Source organism: Chlorocebus sabaeus, chromosome 8 (genome assembly GCF_047675955.1).
Source record: "Chlorocebus sabaeus isolate Y175 chromosome 8, mChlSab1.0.hap1, whole genome shotgun sequence".
In the NCBI taxonomy this organism is placed as follows: Eukaryota; Metazoa; Chordata; class Mammalia; order Primates; family Cercopithecidae; genus Chlorocebus; species Chlorocebus sabaeus.
The window spans coordinates 19,162,086-19,185,082 of NC_132911.1; the positions used below are offsets into that span (position 1 = coordinate 19,162,086).

The 22,997-nt window shown below is 43.6% G+C and overlaps 1 protein-coding gene across 7 annotated transcripts in view; it reads right to left on the reverse strand.

The window, feature by feature from the left end:
- CSGALNACT1 (chondroitin sulfate N-acetylgalactosaminyltransferase 1) overlaps nt 1-22,997 on the reverse strand; it is a 359,890-nt gene that overhangs the window by 259,732 nt on the left and 77,161 nt on the right. The gene's annotated exons all lie outside the window — the stretch shown is intronic.

Consider the following 22,997-nt stretch of genomic DNA (forward strand, 5'->3'; position numbering starts at 1 on the left):
TGTTGTTGCTAGCTTAAGAGCACCTGCCTGGCATGCAGCTCAGAGCACTGTCTGCCCGGACTGTGACCAAAGCACAGAACCCTCCAGCAGTGCATGTACGAGGGGCAATCACTGCTTCCTGCCAGTCCCAGATTGCATATTCTCTTGCCTGAAGAGATGGCAGCACATCATGGCAAAAATACTGCCTCACATTTATTGAACGCTTATTATATGCTAGACTCTAGCCACTTTCTTCATAGTTCATTTACTACTCTAACAACTACAAAGTAGGCACTATTATTGTCCCAGTCTTAAAGACGGGGAAACTGAGGCACTGGGAAGTTAAGTAAATTGCCCAATCTCACAACTAGGATGTGACCAGGCCATGACTTAACGATCAATCTATTGGGCTTGAGAGTTCACATTCTTGTCCACAATTCCATACCCACGTTGATATAGGGCATTCTACGTTATCCCATAGATCCTGCCATGGGATCAGAGAAAATTCAATAAATGTCTGCCTCACCAAAAAAGATGAGAGGATGGAGCAGATGCAAGAGTGCAGTCTGGGGACCAGAGAGTTTTGAGTTACAGTGCAAGATCTGAACTGCACAACCTCAGGCAAATTACTTATTCCCCCTAAGCCTTAATTTCTTCATCTGTAAATTGGGGATAATTACACCTTCTGTCGCTGCTGATGAGTGGCAGAAATGAGACTCAGCTCCATCATCTTTTTGTCACACTATGGTGCCACAGCCTCTAGAAGATTATCATCTTTCAAAATTGGGGGGAATACCAATGCTTTGCCAGGTGATTTGGGGGTAACTGTAACCTCAACCAGAAACTTCTAGTTCTGCTACATCTAAAGAATCTGGGGTTCTGAGTTACTTTGTGTGCCACCATGCAGGACCTACTAGGTAGCAAGGAAAGTTTCCCCTCTTACTCACAAAAGCTCCAGTTGCTACAGGCACATTCTCAGAGCCTACCTTCCCGTGATCCCCAATATTAAAGGCAATGACATGGTAGATGAGAATCACCAGTCCCTAGAACGTCAGTGGCTCCTTTGTCCAGAACGACACACTCCCTTCTACACACAGGATAACACAAGCTTCTTACACAGGTGTGCATTCCCAAAACCTCCAGAACGACCTCATTCTATGGCACAAAGACCCTTCAGTTTTTCTGTTTTTGTTTTTTTTAGGCAGAGTCTTGCTCTGCTGCCCAGGCTGGAGTGCAATGGTGCAATCTCAGCTCATTGCAACATCCGCCTCGTGGGATCAAGTTATTCTCCTGCTTCACCCTGCCAAGTAATTGGGACTACAGGTGTGTGCCACCACGCCTTTTTTTTTTTTTTTTTTTTTTTTTTTTAAGTAGAGACGGGGTTTCACCACGTTTGCCAAGATGGTCTCGATCTCCTGACCTCATGATCCGCCCGCGTTAGCCTCCCAAAGCACTGGGATTACAGATGTGAGCCACCAAGCCTGGGAAGACTGTTCAGTTCTACCACCCTGCAGCCACAAGGCCTCTCCCAGAGCCTCATCTCTTCAGCCCTGCAATAGCCTGGAAACTGGGCAGGGGCTCTGCCCACAGCATGTGAAGATGAGTCACCTACCACCGTCACCTGGCCCAGTTCCTGGGTGGAACGCTGCAAAGTCCTAAGTGCTCCTGCGCGGCACTGACGAAAGAGATTAAATGAAGGTAAAAACTCTAAATAAAAAACTATCTTCAATCTAAGGAATGCACCAAACCCACAGTGATTGTATGAGGGTCTGGTATCCTGGCCCATAGCTGCTCCAGGTCATTTCAAATGTTCTGTAATATAGTACTATTCCCACTCTGTGAAGTTTAAGTAATACAAGTGACATGTGGCCCGGATTGCGTGAGACATAGGATAGCCATCCCAGATATTCATTCGTGATCATCTATGCCATACTCCTTATGACAATGCGATAAGCACATGGAATATTCTGTTCACATGGGGAAGATGTGGCCATTCCTTCCCATGGATCCAGAAGGTCAGGTAGGTCTTTATTTCTAGTAGAAGCTGCTTACAGATGTGACACTTATTTCAAGTCATGGATATGCGTTGCCTTTCTATTTCTCCTACCAGTTTCACTGATGTCTGGGCCTCTGTATGAACAGTTTCTCCTCGTATGTAATCTCAACTTGTTTTGACCAAAGGCTTCTCCTTCATCCTAATAGTTCAAGATTTGGTGAAGCCCATTTCCCTAATCATTCCCCTTCCTGGTGTTCACTATGCTGCGGTAAGAGCTGAGATATTTTAACCACCCCTACCAGCAGCAACCCCTTTCCCACTATTAAAATTGTCCCTCCGCCCCCGCCACCCCCGCATCTTTAGCAGCTTCAGCTCTTTATTGAAATCCAGCAACAGAGGCTAGATGCGGTGGCTTACACCTGCAATCCCAGCACTTTAGGATACCAAGGCGGGTGGTTCACAAGGTCAGGAGTTCGAGACCAGCCTGGTCAACATGGTGAAACCCCATCTCCAAATACAAAACTGAGCCAGGCGTGGTGGTACACATCTGTAATCTCACCTAATCAGGAGACTGAGGCAGGAGAATCCCTTGAACCCAGGAGGCGGAGGTTGCAGTGAGCTCAGATCACACCACTGCACTACAGCCTGGATGACAGAGCAAGACTATCTCCAAAAAAATAAAAAAGAAAAAAAAGTCTGAAATCCAGCAACCCAAACAATTGCAACATAGTTTTATGTTCTGAACACTCCTACTGTTACAATAATCAAAGTTAGAATGTTAGGCTGATGTTTGGGTGAAAAAAGTTCACATCACCTAATAATTGGATGCCACCTAAATAGTTAACAGCTATGCATTACTAGGAAGCAGTGTATTAGGAAGCAATGTATTCCTTTTTTAGGAAGGCCTCCTATTCTATTATTTCCTCTTTGCTCAGAGGAAACCTTTAAATCCTAAAGTGAAACATCTGTGCCTGCTAAGTGGATGCTAGGGTGTGTGTGGTAAACATATCTGAAAGAGATATTAGTCTAGTTTCCATCCTTGGGCAACAGTGGTCCACACTGGTAATACCTTTGGCTCTGTCTTCACCATCCACTCTGAGTGGGGGGAAGATGGTGCACCCATCAGCGGGGGCATTAGCACAGCTGCCCTATTCTCCCCCCATTCAGGAGGTCATGCCACACATCCAGCTACTCTGAGCCTTCAACCACTCCCACAAGACAATGAGGCTGTGCCAAAGGCAGAAACCCAAGTATCTGTTTGCAGTGTCAGGCACATGTGTAATGAAGAAAGGAAAAGGAAAGAGGGAAAAAAAAGAGTGGTAGCGCTACAAATGCCTGGAAGGGGTTGCAAAGAACAATGCAGGATGCTCTCTGTGAATCTACTGTGCTCCTCATTAGTTATCATCACTGCTTCTACAATGCCACAGATCCCTCTCTAGCATTCAGGAGTCATGCCACTCTGCCTCTACAGTGCCCAGTTGGAGAAACATTTCCATGGAACATCAGTGTATTAAAAAAGATAACTACACTTGTGAAGATGGATTTTTCCATCTTCCATGACCTAGGGTCAGGCTTCTACTTAATTGTACCTGAGGTTTTTTCCTCTCCTTCCTACGACGGTTGAAGGATAAAATACTATGAAAACCCTGTTTTCTTTGGGTACTTTTAAGTCCTCTTCTTGCCAAAATCTAAAAACAAAGCTTACTGAAAAATCACTCACTACAAGTCAATATATTCAAAGGGAATTTTAAGTTTAAAGTCAGTGACTAACACCCCAATTTTCCTTTCCCTCTAGCACGAGAGGTTCCTACAAGCAGCTCTGTTCCAAACAGCGTAGCATTCACACTTCCACAGGGAAGAAACAGGCAATTCCAGAGCTGACAGCCTGGGTATGGTGGTACCTCGTTAAGCTTCAAATTCAAATCCTGTACAAAGATTTGAGGAATGATTATCAATTGGAGAGGGAGGCAGACACTAGGGAAAAGTACACACAACATACTTTAAAAGACAAATGTATTACCTGGAACAACTTGGGGAAAATGTAATACTACATTTCTATTGTGCAAACAGTTTCAATTCATCCAGAAGGAATCTTAGGCATGAGAACAGGTAAGAGCTGGACAGATAATGCAGCCCTTCTCCTCCATCCCCCAATTCTCTCCTCTTCATATTTGATATGGTCCCAACATGACCTTCAGATGTGGATTCAGATGCCAGACCCTGGCAGTTTTAAAACAGACCAATGTCACTCTTGTACCAAGAGTAGAAATGACACCATCTTCACAGAGAAATCTTTTCCAATTACCAGCAGACGGGCCGACTCCCAACTGGTGAAAGCGCGGGCCAGGGGTGGGTCAGGCCACCCTCCACGCCCTGCCAAGTGCCTGCACAATGGCTCGGCTCAGGCTCCTGGAAAGAGTTTATTTCCCATTACTTCTTGATGTTGATGTCCTCTCCCAAATGTTCCTTAGACTCACATTTTATGTTGAAAACGTTTTTCAAAGCTGTAAATCTAGGAGTGGAATTGAGACATTACTGGTTTTACAGGATTACTGGATGAAGAAATGGCATTTTGCAAACTAAAGCCACAATGAGATCATCTTACAGCCGTCAGAATGGCTGCTATTAAAGAGTCAAAAAATAACAGACGTTGGCGAGGAGGCGGAGAAAAGGCAATGCTTCCACACTTCTGGTGGGAATGTAAATTAGTACAGCCTCCAAGGCAAACAGTGTGGAGACTTCTCAAAGAACTAAAAATAGAACTACCATTTGAACCAGCAATCCACTATTGGATATCTATCCGAAGGAAAAGTCATCCTATTAAAAAGACACCTGCCCTCCTATGTTTATCACAGCACCGTTCATAGTAGCAAAGATATGGAATCAATCTAAGTATTCACCAACGTATGCTTAAAGAAAATGTAGTGTGGATATATGTATACACATACACACACACACACACACACACATACACAATGGAATACTACTCAGCCATAAAAAAAAATGAAATAATGTAATAATGTCTTTTGTAGCAACATAGATGGAACTGGAGGTAATCATGTTAAGTGAAATAACTCAGACACAGGAAGTCAAATACTGCATCTTCTCGCTTATAAGTGGGAGCTAAATAATGTGTATACATGGATACAGAGTGTACAACAGTAGACACTGGAGATTAAGAATGGCAGGATGGGGGTTGAGGGACAAGAAATTACTTAATGGGTAAAATGTATACTATTTGGGTACAGTAAAAGTCCAGACTTCCCACTATGCAATATATTCATGTAACAAAAATGCACTTGTACTCTATTTTTTGAGACGGAGTTTTGCTCTTGTTGCCCAGGCTTGAGTGCAATGGCATGACCTTGGCTCACTGCAACCTCTACGTCTCAAGTTCAAGTGATTCTTCTGCGTCAACCTCCCGAATAGGTGGAATTATAGGCATGTGCCACCATGCTCGGCTAATCTTTGTATTTTGAGTGCAGACGGTGTTGTACCTCTTAAATTTATACAAATCAAAGAAAAAATGCCATTTTACTCAGCATCAAACTATACTTATAGGTAAATCCAGGGATTTATTAAAAATAGAAGACAAACCTCTTTGTGAAAGTATTCACAGCCAAGTTGCATTAAATGCCATGGTTCTTTTGGGCTTCTAAGACAGTATTTTACGTGGTTACAAATGCCTATTCATGAACAGTTTCCTCCTAAGATAATGTCCGGGGCCAGAGCTCAGAAGGAGTGAGCAAAGACAACTGACTCAAAGGTGCTCAGGCTGTGGGTAAACATTTGATGGAATAAATACTCTTTATTCATGGCCTGCGTTGAAATCTCCCTGAGGATGACTCACCACGCCTCTTCCCAACATCAAGCCCAGGAAGCCACAGACTTTCCCATTTTATCACCGACTTGCAAGCCTGGGGCAACACCAGAGTCCACCCAGCACAGAACTTGGTTCTGCCACCAGAACCAAAGATGAACTTGTACCCTAGGAAGATGGGGTCTTCTATGCCTGACAAAAGACATCAATTTTCCCCATTCTTCTCTCTTAATTCATAATAGAAGGGTGTGGTTAATTACACCTGGGATAATGAAGAACTAAAAATGTGTTCTCTGCTAGGTAAAAAGAGCACATTCTCTATTCATTTACAACTAACCTTTCAACTTCCTCTCAGTCTCACCTCCCAGGACAAGGTCAATGGACCCACATTCCTCTAACCACAGTCTCGATTTTCCAGGCTTCTTATTTTCTCCATCTTTCATCTTTCCAGTTGAAGATTCCTCATCATTTTAGACTTTCTTCATCACAGCTCTCACATGGCAGTCCAGATTTGGGTTATTTTTATTCCTTTTGGAGTTATTTCAAGTTGTTTGTCTAGTTTAAATCCAGGCAGCCTTCAAGATCTTTCCCTTTGTTCCTGTGAAACATTGGTGAAAGGAGGGTGCTCCACAGAAGCTGGATTTGAATGCTAGAAAAGGAACAAGGTATTCTAACAGTGTTCTTGCCACAACTTTCACCGTCAGACCTTAAAATGTGAGTGCTGTAGGGAAATTAAAACCATCTATTGTCCTTGCATTATAACTAGAGGAATAGAAGCCCAGACAAATCAAACAATGTGCCCTGCTTCCCATGAAGAAAACCCTCTCTCTTCTACCTCTTCCTATTCTATTTAGTTACTTCACCCAATTCATCTAGTAACATTTTCTGAGCAGGTGTGGTTGCTCACACCTGTAATCCCAGCACTTTTGGAGGTTGAGGCAGGCCAATCACTTGAGGTCAGGAGTTCAGACCAGCCTGGCCAATATGATGAAACCCTGTCTCTACTGAAAAATATAAAAATTAGCCGGGTGTGGTGGTGAGTGCCTGTAATCCCAGCTACTCAGGAGCGTGAGGTAGGAGGATAGCTTCAAACCAGGAGGCAGAGGTTACTGTGAGCCAATACTATGCCACTGCACTCCAGCCTGGCTGACAAACTGAGACTGTGCCAGGGGAGGGGAGGGGGGGAAAGGGGGGAGGGGGGGGGAGGGGGGAGGGGAGGGGGGGAGGGAAGGAGGGAGAGGAGGGGGGAGGGGAGGAGGGAGAGGGAGGGGAGGAGGGAGGGGGGAGGGGAGGGGAAAAGTGAGGAGGAGGGAGGAGGGAGGGGGAGGGAGGGGAGGAGGGAGGGGGAGGGGAGGGGAAAGGTGAGGAGGGGGAGGAGGGAGGGGAGGGGGAGGAGGGAGGGGAGGGGGAAGGGGAGGGGGGAGGCGGGAGGGGGGAGGAGGGAGGGGAGGGGTGAAGAGGGAGGGGAGGGGGAGGAGGGAGGGGAGGGGGGAGGAGGGAAGGGAGGAGGGGAGGAAGGGAGGAGGGGAGGAAGGGAGGGGGGAGGGGAGGGAGGGGGAGGGAAATCTAATCACAGCATCAAAAGACAATTCTAGCCAGGTGCAGAGCCTCACGCCTGTAATTCCAGCAAGTTGGGAGGCAGAGGTGGGTGGATTGCTTGAGCTCTGCAGTTTGCGACCAGCCTGCCAAACATGGTGAAACCCCATTTCTACAAAAAAATACAGAAATTAGCTGGGTGTTGTGGCACATGCCCCTCATCCCAGCTATTCAGGAGGCTGAGGTGGGGGGACTGCTTGAGCCCAGGAGGTAGAGGCTGAAGTGAGCCGAGATCACACCACTGTACTCCAGCCTGAGCAATAAAACAAGACACTATCTCAGAAAACAAAAATCAAGACATTATTTCTATTCTACCTTAGTGCTTAAAGAGTAAAGTGATTTAACTATGACTTCTCACGACGGTAAGAGAACAATGAACTGCAGTGAGAGAGTCAGTTGTGTTCTACCCCCTTTGAACCAAGGCTGATGAATTATGAACAAGTCAAGGCCCTTAATGCAACATGACCATGAAACAGCAGTAAGGAGAAGGTACTTGAAAACCAAAGACTAACGTCTCTTCCTCAGGTCATTTGCTGCTTAGCGATCAAGAAGGTAAAAATCATAATCACTAACTTATGCCACAGATAATGGGATGTAAGATTATACCATCCACATACTTTCATTATAAGGGTACTACATACTGGTAAGAATTCAAAAATATGATGAAGCATATGAAAAAGTATTAAACTCAATGAACGATCATGGAATTTTCTCCAACTACTTTAAAAGGAAATATAATTAAAGCACAGATCACAACTCCTGTGAAAATGAGCATAGTGAAGTGGAACTGGAGGAACCCTAATGATTCAAATATTAGAAGAAGCTAGAAAGCAAGAATATAAAAACCTGACCAGCATATATTACATCCTTTAACTTTTCCAGAGGGAGAAATAAAACTGACTCCCAAATGTGAAACATGGTTATCTATACAATGAAAAACAGTTTTCATGAGACTTTTCCTACATTGTGTTCAAAAATGCAAAAACAGAATGGTAAAAATCACACAGCATCTCATCATTTCTTTCCTCTAATCGCACCCTCATCTCTGGAGTCACCTCCAGGGACACAGGTTGGGGACAGACACTCCTCAGCCACTCCTAGCCCCATCTCTGTGTTGCACATACATGCATGGTTACACACACGCAACTATATAAAAATAGGCAAACATTTCACAAGAGCCTTCAAATTTGCTTTTTTTTCTAATTTTAGAATTTAAAAACTAAAAAATTAGTAAGAAGTTGAATCCTTAAGTAACATAAGAAGAAAGTATTCTTAAATAATTGATCCATTACTTCATGAGTAAACTCAAACCCAAAGATTCCTAGCCGTATACATCTAAACTGCCAATCTGTTTTATTTTCACTTTTGAGGCCAAGTCTTGCTCTGTTGCACAAGTTGGAATGCAGTGGCATGATCTTGGCTCACTGCAACCTCCACCTCCTGGGTTCAAGCAATTATCCTGCCTCAGCCTCCCAAGTTGTTGGCATTACAGGCGAGCACCACCAGGCCTGGCTGATTTTTGGATTATTAGCAGATGGAGTTTCACTATGTTGCCCAGGCTGGTCTTGAACTCCTGACCTCAGGTGATCCACCAGCCTCCGCCTCCCAAAGTGCTTGGATTACAGGCGTGAGCCACTGCGCCCAGCCTGCCAATTTATTTTGAATGGGAAAATGGGATCAATCACGTGGTATTAGGAACACCTTTCTTAAATTACTAGGAAACCCTTGGAAATACTGTAATAATCTATGAATTTCCAGTGATCAAAGTTTTAATTTCTCACCAAAATGCTTCCACAGAAAAACAACTTGTTACAGATGAATCTTTATGGGCTCTCAAACAAATTCTGCATAAAACAAAAGGTCTCAGATACAGCAGACTTCTTGGAGTCTAGACATGTGGATTTCATTCAAAAGTATGTTGATAATTTGCTATTTGGCTTTGAGAATTTAATCATTGAAAATTTACCTCCATTTCCCCAATAGGAATTTAAGTAGATTTGCAAATGCGAGCACTAGTCCAACCCAGCAGACATGCAACCACAGAAGAGAAAAACCACTACCACCTATGTTTCTGGAAGCAAACAACTTTCTCTTCAATTAATACGTACCCTTGCTTAATAAATTTCATTCCGAGACGGAGGACACTATCATAAAACTACAAACATTTATAGCATATGGTTACTCTACCAAACCAAATAAAAACTGTAAACCATTTCCTTTTTTGTTTGTATTGATTATGATTATGATTATGATTTTATTTTATTTTTTTGAGATGGAGTCTCCCTCTGTTGCCCAGGCTGGAGGGCAGTGGCACAACCTCAGCTCACTGCAACATCTCCCTCCCAGGTTCAAGTGATTCTCCTGCTTCAGCCACAGAGGTAGCTGGGATTACAGGTGTCTGCCACCATGCCTGACTAATTTGTTTTAGTAGAGATGGGGGTTTCACCATGTTGGCCAGGCTGGTCTCAAACTCCTGACCTCCAATAGTCTACTGGCCTTGGTCTCCCAAAGTGCTCGGATTACAGGCATAAGCCACTGTGCCCAGCTGTAAACCTTTTCATTCAAAAGCCATTTCTCATGTTGCGGCACACATTCATTTGCATGCTGAAAACAGCTTATTGCAGCATGAAGGCCCTCCAGATGTTATTCAAACTTACTTTTCAGTTTCATCTCCCAGCCCCTCATCTGCATATCCCTTGCAGTCCTGTGGACAAACAACTCACTGTCCCCACAAGATGCCTCCTTTCCCATTGCTTTTTGATGTTATTATTTCCTCCTGGAATCCTTTAATTATCCCACGTCTACCTACTCCTACCTCCCAAAATTCCTAATTCTGTAGTTCACTGCCATGTCCCCTACTCCCTGCACATTTGCCTGTCCCCAGATCTCATGGAACTTCTTCCTTCTTTAAATCTATAATAAGGCTTTCCTACTCATCCCGGGCACTGGTTTTGCACTTATAATCCCACTTCACAGAGTTCAGGGACTATTTTTAAATGACCTCCACAATCTCCTTCAGTGCCCACTGCAGTACCTTATAACTAGTAGAATCTCAGTAAGTTTTTATGGAATTGAATAATCTGCTACATAAAATCCTGCTTCCTAAAAATCAATCTGTATTCCTTGAATAAAAATTTTACCATTTTAACAGCAGAAGGTTATTGCAGTCAAGTTATACCCTGAACATTTCACTGTAGTTTATTAGCTTTTTAAATATTAATAAGAAAATGTCATTACATGTATGTACATACATACATAATGCCTACATATACATAATGCCTACATACATACATAAGGTGCTCAAATCACTACCCCTATATATTATTCTTATGCCATCTCTGAAGGGTCAGAAATGACATTTATTTTATATGCAGAAAACCAAGGAGTAACTAATAAGTATGTGATATCAACCTTCAGACTAGAAATGCTTATGCACTATTGAAGACAAAAAAAAAAAAAAAAAAAAAAAACCAGAAAATAGAAACCTTCTCTCAAGCAGCTTGTCATTTGCTTGTAGAAAAAAAGATAACACATGAGACAAGTAGAGCATATGTGCTTAAAGCATTTCTATGGTTTCTGTCCTAAAATAGATTGAGCCAGATTCTACTTGGCTTCCAGCAGAAGTAGCTTTTGGCCCCTTTGGTTAATGTCCATTGTAAATATGGCTCCCCTGAAGCTCAGCTCCAAGAACTGCACTGTGTGCTTGGCCTACTCCACAAGGGCCATGGGGTCTCAAGGGAGGACAAGGCCAGAGTAGTCACAGAAGACCTTAAAAGGAAGTCAAGACTCAAACTGGCATCTGACGAAAACAAAATTTGAAATGGTGACCAGGAAAAATACAGCCTAGAAAGGAGACAACAGAAGCCAGACGTGGAGATGGTTATTACCAGCATTAGCCCAGAGTGGAGGGCATGAAGAGTTAAGTCAACAGACTGGCCTGAAGGGTGTTGGGAAGAGCCAGGGTGGAATGGGAAATAGAAAAGGCAAGGACAGGCTCAAAACTCAGCAGTCAGCCAGGCACAGAACCCATACCAGACCCTGAAGGTTCTAAGATGGCCCTCAACAATATTCTCTACCTGCAACTGGAAGGCTTTGATTCTGCTCTCTTCAATCCTTTATTCAGCCATTCCCTATAGATGAACTAGTTAGGTCTATAGGACAAATTCACAGGCAACAATGTTGTTCTCAAGCTCTCTCTAATTACAGAGGTAATCCATGTTTATTATGGAAAATATGGAAAACCCAGAAGTAAAATTTAGAAAGTTAATGTCCACCAATGTCATAATCCAGCTACATTTCCTTGACTCATTTATTCACCAAGTACAGTACTTATTAGAATCTGCTATACCCCATATGTTGTTCTAGCCTTCTGGGATACATCAGTGAACAAAACAGACAAAAATCCCTGCCCTCCTGCAACTTATATTCTATTAGGAGAGAAAGATAAAGATCATTGATATAGACAAGTAAATTTCAAGTATGTTAAAAGGTAGTAGGGACAAAGGAAAGAGTAGAGCAGGGTAAAAGGATTGGAAGTGCCGGGGTGGTGGGGGGAGCTACAAACTTAGGGGATTCAACTCACTCTAAATTGAGAATATAGATTTACCAAATTGAGACCCAACTCTTTTATTGACTTTTTCCCACTTATTATATAGTGAGTATACCAAGCCATTACATATTCTTTTGCAACATAACTTTTAATGACTGTAGAGAATTCCATCTCATGAATGTACCATATATGAACCACAATTAACTGTTCTACTCATTTGGGAAATTAGATGCTTTTTTAAAAAGCTATTATAAATAATGCTTCCATTTCCTTAAGAGAAACATCAAGAGGTACACTTACATAGAATTTGGTACAAATAGTGTTAAGGCTCATGATATACTTGAGCTGCATAGGGCATCAATATCTTAAAGCAATGTGCTCAGATTCTTTTTCTCCCTCTCTGTCAAGGTTCCTGCCTCCCACACATGGCAATTTTTTCCATCAAGCTCACGGAACTTCTTCGGCTTTCCCATCTCTCCATCAGCTTCTCTGTATACCCAATACTCTATACATCAGAGGAGAACTCTTCCTTAGACGCCTAACACAGCAGTGGGAACACAGAAGAACATGCAATACCCATTAGATTCATAAATGAAAAAAAATAATTGAGTATTCATAAAACACTCTGGCTTCCATACAGCCAGGGAGATGCTTGGCAATGTTTCTCTCCTACCTTTCACCGCAGGGAGTGAGTCATATCTCAGACATATTCAGCATCTCTGTAACAAGACTGCTAAGTAATCCCCTTAATGCCTTTAGGATGCTGGAAACCACCATTCAACCTGGACAGCTAAAGAATATTATTAACTACCTAATGTAAATGCTTAATAGCAGAAAACCCTTGCATTATTTTCCTTCTTTCCAGTCACCTATAGATGAACACTTATATAATGCCTTATACTGGAAACATAAATGAAAAGCATCCTTTTAATAGTTCATAAACCAACATTCCTAATTAAATTCCAACCGTAGCATTATTTAGCTGCTGCTCTTATCAAAAAGAAACTTATTTTTATACTGTCACGTAAAGAGGAAAAAGCCTGAAAATGATTTGTAGAAAAGTTGGCAAACAAGAAAATACTGCCCTCCAGGAAAAAAAAAAAAAAAAAAAAAAAAGAAAGAAAGAACAGGATACATCAGTTATTTATCACTTGCAGCTGGTTCAGTATAGGTTCATGCTACTGAGCGATAAGAGTTTCATTGTTTAGCCAATGGAAGCCTCTGAGTTGTAAGCAGTCTATCTCACTGCTTCTAAAAGTCTCAACATCCTCCTTCCAAGGCCCACTTTTCAGAGTTTGAAGTGAAATCAAAGAGCCATCTCAAAAGATTTCCTAATTTATAATGTAGCCTTAGAACAAGGGGCAGATGTCCTCTTACACACACCAATAGGGAGAACACACACCCTGGGGTTACAATTGTCCTTTCTGGGAAGAACCCACACAGCCATTCATCCACTACAGTAAAAATGGACTCCGACGCAAGGATCAAAGGGGATATGGGACTCAGAGCCTTCACTGGGTTTCCAGGTTTGAGTACTGGTGCTATGTAACTACTGCAGCTTCTCAACCAAGTTGGCTGTGCTGCACTGAAAGTGGAGAAGGTGAAGACTCTAGAACAGTAATGATTGTTTCAACTTGCTCATGCTCAGGGCTTTAGATGCGTGCGACAGCTCTTTACTTTGTCATTCATGATCATGAGATCTGGTCGCAGCAAGCAAAGATGGCAGGGATAATCAGACCAAAGTTGCTATGTACAACGTGGTCTCAGCTGGCTTCCACACTGTTACACACCACTGTTGTCTGTCTTCAAGATGCACCACAGGAGAAAAGAGTGAAAGTCACGTATATTTCCATCTGTGATTCCCATAGCTAACTTGAGAAATGATCTGCTGGGAACCAAGCAACCCAGTCCCAGTATGTAAGAGGTAGAAATGAATTCGTCTGCTTCCACTATGCACTAATGTTCCATACCCCAAAGATGGGCATGTGGATGTCAACATCTTAGCACACTTATTACCATACTAATTTCTGTAGCATTCTATTGAAAGAGTTTAAAACAAAATAGAAATTAATGCATCAAATTCCTTTTTGCAAAGAAATACTTGTTTGTCTTTTGGTGCACTCAATCAATAAATATTTATTGAGTGCCTATCCTGTGCCAGGCACTATTCTAGGCATCCAAAATACATTACGGAAAAGACAAATGCAGAGAGCTCGTCATCTAAGAGCTTAAGGGCAGAAGGCACACAGATATCTAAGAAGTCAGGTCTGGTTGGGCAGTGGCTCACGCCTCTAATCCCAACACTTTGGGAGGCCAAGGCAGGCAGATCACTTAAGGTCAGGACTTCAAGACCAGCCTGGCCAACATGGCAAAACCATGCCTTCACTAAAAATACAAAAAATAATTAGCCAGGTGTGGTGGTGGACACCTGTAGTCACAGCTACTCAGGAGGCTGAGGCAGGAGAATTGTTTGAACCTGGGAGGTGGAGGTTGCAGTGGGCCAAGATAGTGCCACTGCACTCCAGCCTGGGTCACAAAGTGTGACGCTGTCTCAAAATTAAAAAAAAAAAAAAATTTCTTAGGTGAGATCTGATGAATGCAGTGAATAATGCACAGTATGAGGGGATCAAGAGGAATGGAGGTGGTATCTGAGCAGAGATCAGAAGATGAGTGACAGATAACCCTGCAGATATCGGGGGGTAGAAGGAAGAAGGACAAAGACCCTGAGGCAGAAGAATGTCCGATTCAAAGGTGAAGGTGACTGCAGGAGCTGGGTGGTTAGAGCCAGAGGAGGGAGAAGAGCAGTGGGAAAAGGCAGGAATGGGCAGTAGGGAGGGATGACCCTGCCTTCTGAGAAGTCACTCCAGGGCCCGAGCCTTTATCTGCAGTGGAATAGGTAAGCAGTGATTGGTGGAGGGCAGGGGAGTGAAATAAAGCTTGACAGAATCTAACTTACCACAAGGTGAAGAATAGACTGAAGGGAAATAATTGGGAGCAGGGAGGGCAGTTAGGAGGCAGTCGTGGCTCTCTGTATGTGAGAAATGATCTCCTGGAAACAGGAAGAAGTTGTCTTGTTGTCAGTGTACTTTGGAAAAAGAAAATCACAATTAGCTAATGGCTTGGATTTGGGTATGAGAATGAGAGGGGTCTTGGATGAATGCAGAGTTTCTGGCCTGAGCAATGGAAGGAGGGCACTGCCCATCTTGAAGCAGGGGAAGACTAAGGAAGGAGGTCAAGAATCCAGTTTAGCCTCCAAGTTGAGATGCCCAATTGACATCTAGATGAAGATACTGACTTCTGGGAAGAAATCCAGGCAAGAAATACAAGTCTGGTGAGAGGTCCAGGCAACAGAGATAAATCTGAGAGTTGCCAGCAGGGTATTTAAAGTCATGGAGCTATCATGATAAGTGCCCAGGACAGCCATTCTTCCTCTGATTACAACTAGAAATTCTCAAAATACAAACAGCAACTACCTGAGAACTAGGAAAACAAAACAAAACAAAGGCAGATAGTAGAGATGAGTCAAACGTTGGCAAAGTCACCTACAAAGGGGTTAATTTCATTCCCCCACTTTCCCTGCTCCTACTTCTCTAACGGCTTTGCCCCACGGGTGGGCACCAGTCAGAGGCCCACAGTCAGAAATATCTTACAGAAACCTAAGAGGAAAAGGGATTCTTATGAATCAGAAAATGAGTGGAACCACAGAGAGGAGAGAGTTAGAGAGACAGATCCTCCAATTCTTCTCACCCCCACCCCCGCTCCCCACCCCGAGATGGAGCCTCCTCTGTCACCCAGGCTGGAGTGAGTGCAGTGACAATCTCGGCTTAGTACAACCTCCACCTCCCAGGCTGAAGTGATTCTCCTGCCTCAGCCTCCTGAGTAGCTGGGATTATAGGTGCATACTCCCAGGCCCAGCTAATTTTTGTATTTTTAGTAGAGACAGGTTTCACCATGTTGGCCAGGCTGGTCTCGAACTCCTGACATCATGATCCACCCACCTCTGCCTCCCAAAGGGCTAAGATTACAAGCATGAGCCATCATGCCCTGCCCCATATTTCCATATATGAACCCCCACCCCACTCTGCCCAAGGTCTCAGTTTCATCCAAGTTGCATGCGGGGCAGGCAAGACACATTCAAAGTGATACAACAGAGACCTGAGGACTGAACCAAGATTCACACCAGGGCCTAAAACTCAGAGTAATCCCTGGTAATACAAGTTCAGGACAGACCCAAAGTGGAAAGCCAGGGCTTTACAAATGTCAACTCACACTGGAACCACCACCCATAGAGAACGAGAAATAACTACTTGCAGCCTGAACCTAACCACAGTGGATAGTGGTTATCTCATCAAAAAAAAAAAAAAAAAAAAAAAAAAACTCCCAGATTACAAAATGACGCAGAGCTTACACAAGATAACATTCACAATGTTCAGGACAATGCACAATTACTTAAGGTATAAATAACTAGAGAAATGTCGCCAGTTTCCAACGGAAAAGACAATCAACAGATGCCAACTCCAATATGACCCAGATGTTAGAATTATCAAGCAAAGGCTTTAGAGCAGCTATTTTAGCTATGTTCCATAAGGCAAATGCTCTTGAAATAAATGGAAAGCTGGGCATTCATGGCAGGGAAATAGGAACTATAAAAAAGAACCCAATGGAAATTATAGAACTGAAAACCAGAATATCTGAAATCCAAAATTCACAAAATTGTCTTGTAGCAGAATGGAGATAACAGTCAAGAAAAGTCCGTATTTGAACATCAACAGAAATCATTCTATCTGAGGAACAAAGAATCAAGACTGAAAGATTATAATAAATGTAGCCTCAGTAACTTGTGGAGCAATATCAAAAGATGTAATACATGCTGTGTAATGTAAGAAACAACAGAGGAAGAAATAAAGACCAAAAACAAACATTTGCAGAAACAGTCGTGGAACTTGGTGAGAACACCCGTAAATTAAGCAAGAGGAGGAAAGAAAAGCCCCAGCAACTGAGCAAGTGTTGTCTACTATTCAGACATTGGCAAGAGGAAGAGAAACCATCAACCCAGACAGGATTGGAAGGATCTTTCAGGAAGACAACTGGGAGGCTCGGTACTAGAACCAAAGAAAGAAAATCAAGAAGAAAGGAGTGAGCCATCATGTCAAACACTACTGATAAATCAAGTCCCATTAGAACTGAGAGCAACCAACCATTGGGTTTGACAATAAAGAGTTAGTAGTAGCATTGACAAGACCAGCGTGGTAGAGGACTAGAGACACAAGTCAAACTAAAGAGGATCAAGAAAGGAAAGGAGAGGGAGTGTAGAAAATTATTTCAGTAAAAGGGAAGAGAGAATGGAGCAGAAACTAAACAGAGGTGGGTTTGAGAATGCTTTTTTCTTTTTTTTTCTCCTGAGACAGAGTCTCACTCTGTCACCCAGGATGGAATGCAGTGTTATGATCTCTACTCACTGCAACCTTGACTTTTCGGGCTCAAGTGATCCTCCCACCTCCCAGCTAGTCTCCCGAGTAGCTGGGACTACAGGCATGCACCACCATGCCTGGCTAATTTTTTTTTATTTTTTGTAGAGACGGGGTTTTGCCATGTTGGCCAGGCTGGTCTCGAACTCCTGACCTCAAGTGGTCCTCCCACCTTGGCCTCCTATAAAGTGCTGGGATTACAGCTGTGAGCCACCACACCCAGCTGAGAGTGCATTTTGTAAGACGAAAGATATCTCTGTATGCTGATGAGATGACACAGTAGAAAAGAAAAACTAATGGTACCAGGCCAGATAGACCAACATGAGAGCCATGACCTTGAGTAAGTGAGAAGGACAGGAGCTAGGACACAAAAAGGGCAGACCTTTGGCAAGTGTAGCGCTGGAGTATGCACATTTTAGCTAGAAGGAAATCAGTCTATAAGTTCAGATGTGGATAGGTTTGTAAATTTAGTATTGAATGCAAATACTGTCTTCACAATTTTTTTTTTTTTTTTTTTTTTTTTTTTTTTTTTTTTTTGGAGACAGAATCTCACTCTGTCACCCAGGCTGGAGTGCAGTGGCGTGATCTCAGCTCACTGCAAGCTCCGCCTCCCGGGTTCCTGCCATTCTCCTGCCTCAGCCTCCCGAGTAGCTGGGACTACAGGCACCCGCCACCTTGCCCGGCTAGTTTTTTGTATTTTTTCGTAGAGACGGGGTTTCACCGTGTTAGCCAGGATGGTCTCGATCTCCTGACCTTGTGATCCGCCCGTCTCGGCCTCCCAAAGTGCTGGGATTACAGGCTTGAGCCACTGCGCCCGGCCCCACAATGTTTTTACTTCAGTGAAGTAAGAAGCCAGGTCACCAGCTGATATTAAGGAAAAGTGAGATGTTGAAGGTTGAGGAGAAAGGAAAAGTCACTGTGAAAAGCTAGAGAGTTTCTGGACCACTAGGGAAATGGGTAATGCAGAAATTCAGCAGTATAGGCAGGATTCCTTTTAGTGAATGTTGAAGGTCACAGATGACTTCCATTTTCAAATTGTCTGAAAAACAATTAGAAGACTGTTTTTCAATAAAACAATTACTGGCCAACATAGTGAAACCCCAACTCTACTAAAATACAAAAAATTAGCTGGGTGTGGTGGTGGGCACCTATAATCCCAGCTATTTGGGAGGCTGACATGGGAGAATCGCTTGAGCCCAGGAGGCAGAAGTTGCAGTGAGCAGAATCGTGCCACTGCATTCTAGCCTAGGCCACCCTGAGACTCTTATCTCCAAACTAAAAATGCATGTAATAAAATGATTACCCCACTAAATGCTACTTAGTCATACTACAAATACATTTCCTAAATCATTTCCTCAGGGACTAATCCCAAGTTTTCGGGAATCACTACTAACCTTAACATCCAGCATTCCAGGGCAAAAAGGCCTAACAAGAGGATCGAGAAGTCTCTGCATAGAGACCCCTTTAGAATTAGTGTGTAATACTGAAACCTAACAAACAGGCAAAGTTTTCAGATTGGGACTCCAGACTGAGAATTCTTCAAATAACCAACGACAGAGTACAAAAACGATTCCAGGAAAAGTCACCAGGAAGGGTAACTACTACAGAAAACTAGGGCTCATTTTGTCCTCATAGCTAAGCAATTACTGATTGTCTTTGACGTAAATGCAAGTCAGGCACGGGACAGAAAATGTAAATAGGCTCCAGGAATGTCCCTGTGTCCCCAGCTCATTAAGCAGAGAAGAAAGTCCAAGACAAACGGTGTAAAGGGAAATGTCAACAATAAAGTCATCACTGGTGGGACCTCAAGGCAGCCGAGAGGAATCACAACTAGATCCTGCAATATAACAAATCAAAAATCTTAGGAATCTTTTTTACAAAGCAGAAATTCTGTACATTTTGACCATGAAGGGGAGAGCTTCAGCATACAAAACAGATCCCTCTGGAGTAATCGGAAGTATGTTCAAATGAAGGAGGAGGCATCCAAAAGGACAAGAAGACCCGGTAAGTGACACCAATCAGGGAAGACCAGGAAGCCCTCATTATAGTGACAATAACTACAACAATAATAGAAACCAATACAATTAGTGATTACTCACTAACGGCCATCCCCTGTGCTGGGAGCTAGACCGTCTCCTTTCACATCAAGTAATCCTGACATAACGATTAAGTAGGAGGTATCATTATCCCTATTCTGTGAATAAGGAAACAGTCTTACAAACATTATGCAATCAATACTGTAGAAAATTTTCATAACGTCTTGAAAAACTTTCATAATTATTCTATGTACAGGAACTCTTCTTAAAGGTAAGGAAATTCAAGACAGCAGCAAAGCTGTAAGAAACTTCCTCTCGGGTGCGGTGGCTCACACCTGTAATCCCAGCACTTTGGGAGGCCGACACACGTGGATCGCTTGAGCTCAGGAGTTCGAGGCCAGCCTGGGCAACATGGTAAAACCCCGTCTCTACAAACAAAATACAAAAATCAGTGGGGTGTGGTGATGTGCACCTGTAGTCCTAGCTACTTGGGAGGCTGAGATGGGAGAACTGGCTTGAGCTCAGGGAGGTCGAGGCTGCAATGAGCCATGATTGTGCCACTGTACTCCAGCCTGGGCAACAGTGGGAGATCCCGTGTCAAAAAAAAACACCACAAAATAAAAAATTCCAACAATTTAACCCATATACAGATCAATCTCATTTTAAGGTACTGACATAGGATGCTGACAATGCTGATCAAATACCCCTGTAGCCACCTTTAAAAAGCTAGGATACTCTCTGTTCTTCAAATAGCCTTTCATTCTGTGCACACAGGAAGGTCCAGCACCACCTGCTGTGACTCAAGGCAGTCACGTGCCATCAGTATGTGCCAGCTACCCACAAACAGGTGCAGGTGCCCAAACTCCTTGGGTTATGAAAACGCCACTCTTAGGTTCTGACGTACAAGAGGTTGGAAGAGGAAGCCCGAGTCCCGGAAAGACTTTACCTTCGGCTTTACAGAAATAACTTCGCACTCTCTGATCTCAATTTCCTACCCTATAAAAACCAGGAATGTGCACTCAATTCATAGACCTTCTGAGCTGGAAGGGGGCCTACATCCTGGCTTAGAGTAGATTCAATTCATTTACAGGTTCTCATGGACACGGCACCCTTCCAGTGGCAGAATTCTAAAAATAGCCACAACAAACTTTAGTTTTGAAAGTTTACTTATAAATTAGTGCTTGAAATTGGAAATACACTTCCCCACAGGAATAATGTTATTATAGATTTCTATGTCAACCTCCAAAAGCCTATTTCACTTGTAAACTATCTAAATATAGTATACTTGGCTCCCTGTATCCATGGGCTCTCCATCCATGGACTCAACCACAGATCAAAAATATTTGGAAAAATAAAAATTAAAAATAGTGCAAATATAGGCCTGGAATGGTGGCTCATGTCTGTAATCTCAGCACGCTGGAAGGCCGAGGCAGGTGGATGACCTGAGGTCAGGAGTTCGAGACCAGCTTGGCCAACATGGCAAAACCCTGTCTGTACTAAAAATACAACTACTAGCCAGGTGTGGTGGCATGTGCCTGTAATCCCAGCGACCTGGGAGACTGACGCAGGAGAATCACATGAACCCAGGAGGTGGAGGTTGCAGTCAGCAGAGATCACACCACTGCACTCCAGCCTGGGCAACAAAGCAAGAATCTGTACCCTGCTCCCCCACCCCCCAAAAAAGAGAGGATAGTGCAAATTTAAAATATAGTATAACAACTATTTACATAGCTCTTACAGTGCATTAGGTATTACAAGTAATCTAAGAGACGATTTAAAGTAGTCATGTATCACCGAATGACTGTGATACGGTCTGAGAAATGTATCATTATGCAGTTTCATCGCTGTGTGATCAGAAAGCACTCACACAAACCTACATGGTATTCGATTTTTATTTATGTATATTTTTTCATGTGGAAAAACAAATATCATCCCAGCACCATTACTGAATATCAACCATTCTTCCTACTTGATCTGCAACTCCACTCTCTAGTGCCATGTCAGGTTTCTATGCATGCCCCATTATCTTATGGGACCACAGCCTTGTGTATATGGTCCATTGTTGATGAAAACTGCTATTTCGTTGTTGATGAAAACTGTACAGACTGTACACAAGAGGACATGTGTAGGTTACATGCAAATACTACTCCACATTATATGAGAGACTTGAGCATCCAGATTTCAGTATTCACAAAACTCCTGGAACCATTCCCTGATGATACGAAGGGATGACCTTACTCCTATAACAGCGTCATAGAAGCTCATTGGGATGCTAGGAAAGCATGTCCCACCTCCCTGCAGAGCCCCCACTGCCCCTGCCAAGCCACCAAGACCAAGAGGTGGGAAGAAATTCACAGCAAGGAAAGGAACCTAAAGTAAGAATGGAAACAGTATTCCTGCCTTCTGGGCAGGAATTGAATGGGTGCAAGAGGTTGAGACAAAGAATGAGAAGCAGACCAGCAGATCCACAAAAGCAGCGGGAGAGAGAGGCAATGGGGAAATGGTGCATCTGTCCTTCGTGCCCCCATCCCCACTGCTGGTTCCATCACAGCAGACTTCTGTCACCACCAGCACAACATTAAAAGAACTGGGGACCTAGGGACCTGGGAGGAGAGAGGTCAGAGCAGGTGCAAGACAAGTCTCCTGGGTCTGCCTCAGATAAGTGGTAAATCTGCAGGTCTACTGCCCAAATCCAGAAGTAAAAGACATTTCTAAAACCATCATTTGGTATGTCCAAGGGTTCCTACGCTTGAAGTGCCTAACCTCCGCCCTTCCAGCACCTCATCTGGCCTGGATGTGGTTCCAAGTTCCCATTTGCTCCCTCAACTCCTCCCGTCTGTTCCCTGCCCTGGGAATATCAGGCTGGGCCAGAGTCTGGGCCCATGACCCGGGCACCATGCTCAGAAGGCACTGCTCACACCTTCTCTAGCCACACCATGTCATGAGGCAGAGTTCACAGGGCCCCCAAGACATGCCCACCTGGACACCACCCCACCTTCTGGATCACACTCCAGGTCTCCCTGGGGCCTTCTGCTTTACCTGTCAGGGTCCATTTTCTCAAAGGTGAAGCACTTCACCAGTCTGCACAAGAGGGATTGTATGCAGAGGTGTAGACAGACTTGGGACCTGTGGCCAGGGATGTCTACCTGTACCGTAGAAAGATTTTGGCAAAGAAACTTGAGGAGTGTGAGAATTCTACATTGGAGTCTGGCTTCCAGGCTGTTGGGAAGGTTGTGTTTATTTACCAAGATGGCAGCACAGGACCTGATTTTGAGAGATCTTGACTTAGAACTTGGAAACAGCTACTTAGACACATGGAATGTGAGCCTGTTTGTACTCCTGCCCCGGATCCAGCAAGTGTTAGGAGTGGGCCTGTCTCTCCTCTCCCTGCTTTGGGCCACTAGGCAATGTGCCCAGAAGGTCTAATCAGAGTGTTTGCTAATGAGTTCACAAGCTCACTTATTTCCCTTCCTATGGCTCTTCTTAATTAGAAACAAAACAGCTCCCAGCACTCCCCACACAGAAAGTTCCCGCAAATTTCACACCCAATAAA